This window comes from Sphaeramia orbicularis, unplaced genomic scaffold (assembly GCF_902148855.1).
Source record: "Sphaeramia orbicularis unplaced genomic scaffold, fSphaOr1.1, whole genome shotgun sequence".
NCBI lineage: Eukaryota > Metazoa > Chordata > Actinopteri > Kurtiformes > Apogonidae > Sphaeramia > Sphaeramia orbicularis.
Window position 1 is genome coordinate 71,471 of NW_021941653.1, and position 10,480 is coordinate 81,950.

Below are 10,480 nucleotides of genomic sequence, written 5' to 3' on the forward strand. Positions count from 1 at the left end.
CACAGTACTCACATGTACTAGTACTACATCCAACACAGTACTCATATGTACTGGTACTACATCCAACACAGTACTCACATGTACTGGTACTACATCCAACACAGTACTCACATGTACTGGTACTACATCCAACACAGTACTCACATGTACTGGTACTACATCCAACACAGTACTCATATGTACTGGTACTACATCCAACACAGTACTCACATGTACTGGTACTACATCCAACACAGTACTCACATGTACTGGTACTACATCCAACACAGTACTCATATGTACTGGTACTACATCCAACACAGTACTCACATGTACTGGTACTACATCCAACACAGTACTCATATGTACTGGTACTACATCCAACACAGTACTCACATGTACTGGTACTACATCCAACACAGTACTCACATGTACTGGTACTACATACTGGCACACATTTCTTCAATTCTCAGCCTGACCTTCTTCAAACTCCATTTCCCAGAATTCCGCAGCTGAATGCCGGGAGCGGATCTCAGAAAAATACAGTCGTATCCACGTGGTTCTGGACGGGGATGAGCGTCTGATGCTGCAGATCATCGACGCAGAGGAGGCGTCCATGACGGAGTGGCTGGAGGCGCAGAGGGGGCTGGTGGAGGCCCAGATCCAGGACATAGACCGCCTCCGAGCCTCCAGCCAATCACTGCTGCAGGAAGCGAACAACCTGCGATTCCTCCAGGTAGACCGCAGACTAATCGCTGGAATCACACACATATGATGAGACTGAATGTGTAGACATGACTTGTTTATTCTCAACAGCAAATCACAGCCCAGAACCTTTGGTGAGTCCGTTGTTTGAGACATTCTTTCACATTCATGGACCGGTCTGTGTTTCTGAGGGCTTTCGTTGTCATTTCCATTGCAGCGACCCTTTGGATCTACCTCCGATCCAGGACGTAGACCGAGCCCTGTATGATCCAGAGAAGCTGAGGACGTTGGAGAAGCTGGTGGACGACCTGTCCACGGCTCTGTCCACACACTTCCCAAGGATGTGGTCATGTCAGTACAAACATCTGCACACTCTGCACCCCTACTGTGGAAGTAACTGAGTATATGAAGGATTTACTCTGTACTCCTACTGTAGAAGTAACAGAGTATATGAAGGATTTACTCTGTACTCCTACTGTAGAAGTAACAGAGTATATGAAGGATTTACTCTGTACTCCTACTGTAGAAGTAACTGAGTATATGAAGGATTTACTCTGTACTCCTACTGTAGAAGTAACTGAGTATATGAAGGATTTACTCTGTACTCCTACTGTAGAAGTAACTGAGTATATGAAGGATTTACTCTGTACTCCCTCTGTGGAAGTAACAGAGTATATGAAGGATTTACTCTGCACCCCTACTGTGGAAGTAACTGAGTATATGAAGGATTTACTCTGTACTCCTACTGTAGAAGTAACTGAGTATATGAAGGATTTACTCTGTACTCCTACTGTAGAAGTAACTGAGTATATGAAGGATTTACTCTGTACTCCTACTGTAGAAGTAACTGAGTATATGAAGGATTTACTCTGTACTCCCTCTGTGGAAGTAACAGAGTATATGAAGGATTTACTCTGCACCCCTACTGTGGAAGTAACTGAGTATATGAAGGATTTACTCTGTACTCCTACTGTAGAAGTAACTGAGTATATGAAGGATTTACTCTGTACTCCCTCTGTGGAAGTAACAGAGTATATGAAGGATTTACTCTGTACTCCTACTGTAGAAGTAACTGAGTATATGAAGGATTTACTCTGTACTCCTACTGTAGAAGTAACTGAGTATATGAAGGATTTACTCTGTACTCCCTCTGTGGAAGTAACAGAGTATATGAAGGATTTACTCTGTACTCCTACTGTAGAAGTAACAGAGTATATGAAGGATTTACTCTGTACTCCCTCTGTGGAAGTAACTGAGTATATGAAGTATTTACTCTGCACCCCTACTGTAGAAGTAACTGAGTATATGAAGGATTTACTCTGTACTCCTACTGTAGAAGTAACAGAGTATATGAAGGATTTACTCTGTACTCCTACTGTAGAAGTAACTGAGTATATGAAGGATTTACTCTGTACTCCCTCTGTGGAAGTAACAGAGTATATGAAGGATTTACTCTGTACTCCTACTGTAGAAGTAACTGAGTATATGAAGGATTTACTCTGTACTCCTACTGTAGAAGTAACTGAGTATATGAAGGATTTACTCTGTACTCCCTCTGTGGAAGTAACAGAGTATATGAAGGATTTACTCTGTACTCCTACTGTAGAAGTAACAGAGTATATGAAGGATTTACTCTGTACTCCCTCTGTGGAAGTAACTGAGTATATGAAGTATTTACTCTGTACTCCTACTGTAGAAGTAACTGAGTATTTGAAGGATTTACTCTGTACTCCTACTGTAGAAGTAACAGAGTATATGAAGTATTTACTCTGTACTCCTACTGTGGAAGTAACAGAGTATATGAAGGATTTACTCTGTACCCCCTCTGTGGAAGTAACAGAGTATATGAAGGATTTACTCTGTACTCCCTCTGTGGAAGTAACAGAGTATATGAACTATTTACTCTGTACCCCCTCTGTGGAAGTAACAGAGTAGCTGAAGGATTTACTCTGCACCCCTACTGTGGAAGTAACAGAGTATATGAAGGATTTACTCTGTACTCCCTCTGTGGAAGTAACAGAGTATATGAAGTATTTACTCTGTACTCCCTCTGTGGAAGTAACCGAGTATATGAACTATTTACTCTGTACCCCCTCTGTGGAAGTAACAGAGTAGCTGAAGGATTTACTCTGCACCCCTACTGTGGAAGTAACAGAGTATATGAAGGATTTACTCTGTACTCCCTCTGTGGAAGTAACAGAGTATATGAACTATTTACTCTGTACCCCCTCTGTGGAAGTAACAGAGTATATGAAGTATTTACTCTGTACTCCCTCTGTGGAAGTAACAGAGTATATGAAGGATTTACTCTGTACTCCCTCTGTGGAAGTAACTGAGTATATGAAGGATTTACTCTGTACTCCTACTGTAGAAGTAACTGAGTATATGAAGGATTTACTCTGTACTCCCTCTGTGGAAGTAACAGAGTATATGAAGGATTTACTCTGCACCCCTACTGTGGAAGTAACTGAGTATATGAAGGATTTACTCTGTACTCCTACTGTAGAAGTAACTGAGTATATGAAGGATTTACTCTGCACCCCTACTGTGGAAGTAACTGAGTATATGAAGGATTTACTCTGTACTCCTACTGTAGAAGTAACTGAGTAAATGAAGGATTTACTCTGTACTCCTACTGTAGAAGTAACTGAGTATATGAAGGATTTACTCTGTACTCCCTCTGTGGAAGTAACAGAGTATATGAAGGATTTACTCTGCACCCCTACTGTGGAAGTAACTGAGTATATGAAGGATTTACTCTGTACTCCTACTGTAGAAGTAACTGAGTATATGAAGGATTTACTCTGCACCCCTACTGTGGAAGTAACTGAGTATATGAAGGATTTACTCTGTACCCCTACTGTGGAAGTAACAGAGTATATGAAGGATTTACTCTGTACCCCTACTGTGGAAGTAACTGAGTATATGAAGGATTTACTCTGTACTCCTACTGTAGAAGTAACTGAGTATATGAAGGATTTACTCTGCACCCCTACTGTGGAAGTAACAGAGTATATGAAGTATTTACTCTGTACTCCCTCTGTGGAAGTAACAGAGTATATCAAGTATTTACTCTGTACTCCCTCTGTGGAAGTAACAGAGTATATCAAGTATTTACTCTGTACCCCCTCTGTGGAAGTAACAGAGTATATGAAGGATTTACTCTGTACTCCCTCTGTGGAAGTAACAGATTATATCAAGTATTTACTCTGTACTCCCTCTGTGGAAGTAACAGAGTATATGAAGGATTTACTCTGTACCCCGTCTGTGGAAATAACAGAGTAAATGAAGTATTTACTCTGTACTCCTTCTGTGGAAATAACAGAGTATATGAAGTATTTACTCTGTAGTCCTTCTGTGGAAGTAACAAAGTATATGAAGTATTTACTCTGTACTCCCTCTGTGGAAGTAACAGAGTATATGAACTATTTACTCTGTACCCCCTCTGTGGAAGTAACAGAGTATATGAACTATTTACTCTGTACCCCTACTGTGGAAGTAACAGAGTATATGAAGTATTTACTCTGTACTCCCTCTGTGGAAGTAACAGAGTATATCAAGTATTTACTCATTACTCCCTCTGTGGAAGTAACAGAGTATATCAAGTATTTACTCTGTACTCCCTCTGTGGAAGTAACAGAGTATATGAAGGATTTACTCTGTACCCCCTCTGTGGAAGTAACAGAGTATATGAAGGATTTACTCTGCACCCCTACTGTGGAAGTAACAGAGTATATCAAGTATTTACTCTGTACTCCCTCTGTGGAAGTAACAGAGTATATCAAGTATTTACTCTGTACTCCCTCTGTGGAAGTAACAGAGTATATCAAGTATTTACTCTGTACCCCCTCTGTGGAAGTAACAGAGTATATGAAGGATTTACTCTGTACTCCCTCTGTGGAAGTAACAGATTATATCAAGTATTTACTCTGTACTCCCTCTGTGGAAGTAACAGAGTATATGAAGGATTTACTCTGTACCCCGTCTGTGGAAATAACAGAGTATATGAAGGATTTACTCTGTACTCCTTCTGTGGAAATAACAGAGTATATGAAGTATTTACTCTGTACTCCCTCTGTGGAAGTAACAGAGTATATGAACTATTTACTCTGTACCCCCTCTGTGGAAGTAACAGAGTATATGAACTATTTACTCTGTACCCCCTCTGTGGAAGTAACAGAGTATATGAAGTATTTACTCTGTACTCCCTCTGTGGAAGTAACAGAGTATATCAAGTATTTACTCATTACTCCCTCTGTGGAAGTAACAGAGTATATCAAGTATTTACTCTGTACTCCCTCTGTGGAAGTAACAGAGTATATGAAGGATTTACTCTGTACCCCCTCTGTGGAAGTAACAGAGTATATGAAGGATTTACTCTGCACCCCTACTGTGGAAGTAACAGAGTATATGAAGGATTTACTCTGTGCCCCTACTGTGGAAGTAACAGAGTATATGAAGGATTTACTCTGTACCAACAGAGTATATGAAGGATTTACTCTGTACCCCTACTGTGGAAGTAACAGAGTATATGAAGGATTTACTCTGTACCCCTACTGTGGAAGTAACAGAGTATATGAAGGATTTACTCTGTACCCCTACTGTGGAAGTAACAGAGTATATGAAGGATTTACTCTGCACCCCTACTGTGGAAGTAACAGAGTATATGAAGGATTTACTCTGTACTCCCTCTGTGGAAGTAACAGAGTATATGAAGGATTTACTCTGCACCCCTACTGTGGAAGTAACAGAGTATATGAAGGATTTACTCTGGACTCCCTCTGTGGAAGTAATAGAGTATATGAAGGATTTACTCTGTACCCCCTCTGTGGAAATAACAGAGTATATGAAGTATTTAATCTGTACTCCTTCTGTGGAAATAACAGAGTATATGAAGTATTTACTCTGTTGTCCTTCTGTGGAAATAACAAAGTATATGAAGTATTTACTCTGTACTCCCTCTGTGGAAGTAACAGAGTATATGAACTATTTACTCTGTACCCCCTCTGTGGAAGTAACCGAGTATATGAACTATTTACTCTGTACTCCTTCTGTGGAAATAACAGAGTATATGAACTATTTACTCTGTACCCCCTCTGCGGAAGTAACAGAGTATATGAAGTATTTACTCTGTACTCCCTCTGTGGAAATAACAGAGTATATGAAGTATTTACTCTGTACTCCTACTGTGGAAGTAACAGAGTATATGAAGGATTTACTCTGTACCCCCTCTGTGGAAGTAACAGAGTATATGAAGGATTTACTCTGTACTCCCTCTGTGGAAGTAACAGAGTATATGAACTATTTACTCTGTACCCCCTCTGTGGAAGTAACAGAGTATATGAAGTATTTACTCTGTACTCCTACTGTGGAAGTAACAGAGTATATGAAGGATTTACTCTGTACTCCCTCTGTGGAAGTAACAGAGTATATGAACTATTTACTCTGTACCCCCTCTGTGGAAGTAACAGAGTAGCTGAAGGATTTACTCTGCACCCCTACTGTGGAAGTAACAGAGTATATGAAGGATTTACTCTGTACTCCCTCTGTGGAAGTAACAGAGTATATGAAGTATTTACTCTGTACTCCCTCTGTGGAAGTAACCGAGTATATGAACTATTTACTCTGTACCCCCTCTGTGGAAGTAACAGAGTAGCTGAAGGATTTACTCTGCACCCCTACTGTGGAAGTAACAGAGTATATGAAGGATTTACTCTGTACTCCCTCTGTGGAAGTAACAGAGTATATGAACTATTTACTCTGTACCCCCTCTGTGGAAGTAACAGAGTATATGAAGTATTTACTCTGTACTCCCTCTGTGGAAGTAACAGAGTATATGAAGGATTTACTCTGTACTCCCTCTGTGGAAGTAACTGAGTATATGAAGGATTTACTCTGTACTCCTACTGTAGAAGTAACTGAGTATATGAAGGATTTACTCTGTACTCCTACTGTAGAAGTAACTGAGTATATGAAGGATTTACTCTGTACTCCCTCTGTGGAAGTAACTGAGTATATGAAGGATTTACTCTGTACTCCTACTGTAGAAGTAACTGAGTATTTGAAGGATTTACTCTGTACTCCTACTGTAGAAGTAACAGAGTATATGAAGTATTTACTCTGTACCCCTACTGTGGAAGTAACTGAGTATATGAAGGATTTACTCTGTACTCCTACTGTAGAAGTAACAGAGTATATGAAGGATTTACTCTGCACCCCTACTGTGGAAGTAACTGAGTATATGAAGGATTTACTCTGTACTCCTACTGTAGAAGTAACAGAGTATATGAAGGATTTACTCTGCACCCCTACTGTGGAAGTAACTGAGTATATGAAGGATTTACTCTGTACCCCTACTGTGGAAGTAACAGAGTATATGAAGGATTTACTCTGTACTCCTACTGTAGAAGTAACAGAGTATATGAAGGATTTACTCTGTACCCCTACTGTGGAAGTAACTGAGTATATGAAGGATTTACTCTGTACTCCTACTGTAGAAGTAACTGAGTATATGAAGGATTTACTCTGCACCCCTACTGTGGAAGTAACAGAGTATATGAAGTATTTACTCTGTACTCCCTCTGTGGAAGTAACAGAGTATATCAAGTATTTACTCTGTACTCCCTCTGTGGAAGTAACAGAGTATATGAAGTATTTACTCTGTACTCCTACTGTGGAAGTAACAGAGTATATGAAGGATTTACTCTGTACCCCCTCTGTGGAAGTAACAGAGTATATGAAGGATTTACTCTGTACTCCCTCTGTGGAAGTAACAGAGTATATGAACTATTTACTCTGTACCCCCTCTGTGGAAGTAACAGAGTATATGAAGTATTTACTCTGTACTCCTACTGTGGAAGTAACAGAGTATATGAAGGATTTACTCTGTACTCCCTCTGTGGAAGTAACAGAGTATATGAACTATTTACTCTGTACCCCCTCTGTGGAAGTAACAGAGTAGCTGAAGGATTTACTCTGCACCCCTACTGTGGAAGTAACAGAGTATATGAAGGATTTACTCTGTACTCCCTCTGTGGAAGTAACAGAGTATATGAAGTATTTACTCTGTACTCCCTCTGTGGAAGTAACCGAGTATATGAACTATTTACTCTGTACCCCCTCTGTGGAAGTAACAGAGTAGCTGAAGGATTTACTCTGCACCCCTACTGTGGAAGTAACAGAGTATATGAAGGATTTACTCTGTACTCCCTCTGTGGAAGTAACAGAGTATATGAACTATTTACTCTGTACCCCCTCTGTGGAAGTAACAGAGTATATGAAGGATTTACTCTGTACTCCCTCTGTGGAAGTAACAGAGTATATGAAGGATTTACTCTGTACTCCCTCTGTGGAAGTAACTGAGTATATGAAGGATTTACTCTGTACTCCTACTGTAGAAGTAACTGAGTATATGAAGGATTTACTCTGTACTCCTACTGTAGAAGTAACTGAGTATATGAAGGATTTACTCTGTACTCCCTCTGTGGAAGTAACTGAGTATATGAAGGATTTACTCTGTACTCCTACTGTAGAAGTAACTGAGTATTTGAAGGATTTACTCTGTACTCCTACTGTGGAAGTAACAGAGTATATGAAGGATTTACTCTGTACCCCTACTGTGGAAGTAACTGAGTATATGAACTATTTACTCTTTACTCCTACTGTAGAAGTAACTGAGTATATGAAGGATTTACTCTGCACCCCTACTGTGGAAGTAACAGAGTATATGAAGTATTTACTCTGTACTCCCTCTGTGGAAGTAACAGAGTATATCAAGTATTTACTCTGTACTCCCTCTGTGGAAGTAACAGAGTATATCAAGTATTTACTCTGTACCCCCTCTGTGGAAGTAACAGAGTATATGAAGGATTTACTCTGTACTCCCTCTGTGGAAGTAACAGATTATATCAAGTATTTACTCTGTACTCCCTCTGTGGAAGTAACAGAGTATATGAAGGATTTACTCTGTACCCCGTCTGTGGAAATAACAGAGTATATCAAGTATTTACTCTGTACTCCTTCTGTGGAAATAACAGAGTATATGAACTATTTACTCTGTACTCCCTCTGTGGAAATAACAGAGTATATGAAGTATTTACTCTGTACTCCTTCTGTGGAAGTAACAGAGTATATCAAGTATTTACTCATTACTCCCTCTGTGGAAGTAACAGAGTATATGAAGTATTTAATCTGTACTCCTTCTGTGGAAATAACAGAGTATATGAAGTATTTACTCTGTTGTCCTTCTGTGGAAATAACAAAGTATATGAAGTATTTACTCTGTACTCCCTCTGTGGAAGTAACAGAGTATATGAACTATTTACTCTGTACCCCCTCTGTGGAAGTAACCGAGTATATGAACTATTTACTCTGTACTCCTTCTGTGGAAATAACAGAGTATATGAACTATTTACTCTGTACCCCCTCTGCGGAAGTAACAGAGTATATGAAGTATTTACTCTGTACTCCCTCTGTGGAAATAACAGAGTATATGAAGTATTTACTCTGTACTCCTACTGTGGAAGTAACAGAGTATATGAAGGATTTACTCTGTACCCCCTCTGTGGAAGTAACAGAGTATATGAAGGATTTACTCTGTACTCCCTCTGTGGAAGTAACAGAGTATATGAACTATTTACTCTGTACCCCCTCTGTGGAAGTAACAGAGTATATGAAGTATTTACTCTGTACTCCTACTGTGGAAGTAACAGAGTATATGAAGGATTTACTCTGCACCCCTACTGTGGAAGTAACTGAGTATATGAAGGATTTACTCTGTACCCCCTTTGTGGAAGTAACAGAGTATATGAAGTATTTACTCTGTACTCCTACTGTGGAAGTAACAGAGTATATGAAGGATTTACTCTGTACCCCCTCTGTGGAAGTAACAGAGTATATGAAGGATTTACTCTGTACCCCCTCTGTGGAAGTAACAGAGTATATGAAGGATTTACTCTGTACTCCCTCTGTGGAAGTAACAGAGTATATGAAGGATTTACTCTGCACCCCTACTGTGGAAGTAACAGAGTATATGAAGGATTTACTCTGTACTCCCTCTGTGGAAGTAACAGAGTATATGAAGTATTTACTCTGTACTCCCTCTGTGGAAGTAACAGAGTATATGAAGTATTTACTCTGTACTCCCTCTGTGGAAGTAACCGAGTATATGAACTATTTACTCTGTACCCCCTCTGTGGAAGTAACAGAGTAGCTGAAGGATTTACTCTGCACCCCTACTGTGGAAGTAACAGAGTATATGAAGGATTTACTCTGTACTCCCTCTGTGGAAGTAACAGAGTATATGAACTATTTACTCTGTACCCCCTCTGTGGAAGTAACAGAGTATATGAAGTATTTACTCTGTACTCCCTCTGTGGAAGTAACAGAGTATATGAAGGATTTACTCTGTACTCCCTCTGTGGAAGTAACAGAGTATATGAACTATTTACTCTGTACCCCCTCTGTGGAAGTAACAGAGTAGCTGAAGGATTTACTCTGCACCCCTACTGTGGAAGTAACAGAGTATATGAAGGATTTACTCTGTACTCCCTCTGTGGAAGTAACAGAGTACATGAAGTATTTATTCTGTACTCCCTTTGTGGAAATAACAGAGTATATGAAGTATTTACTCTGTACTCCTACTGTGGAAGTAACAGAGTATATGAAGGATTTACTCTGTACCCCCTCTGTGGAAGTAACAGAGTATATGAAGGATTTACTCTGTACTCCCTCTGTGGAAGTAACAGAGTATATGAACTATTTACTCTGTACCCCCTCTGCGGAAGTAACAGAGTAT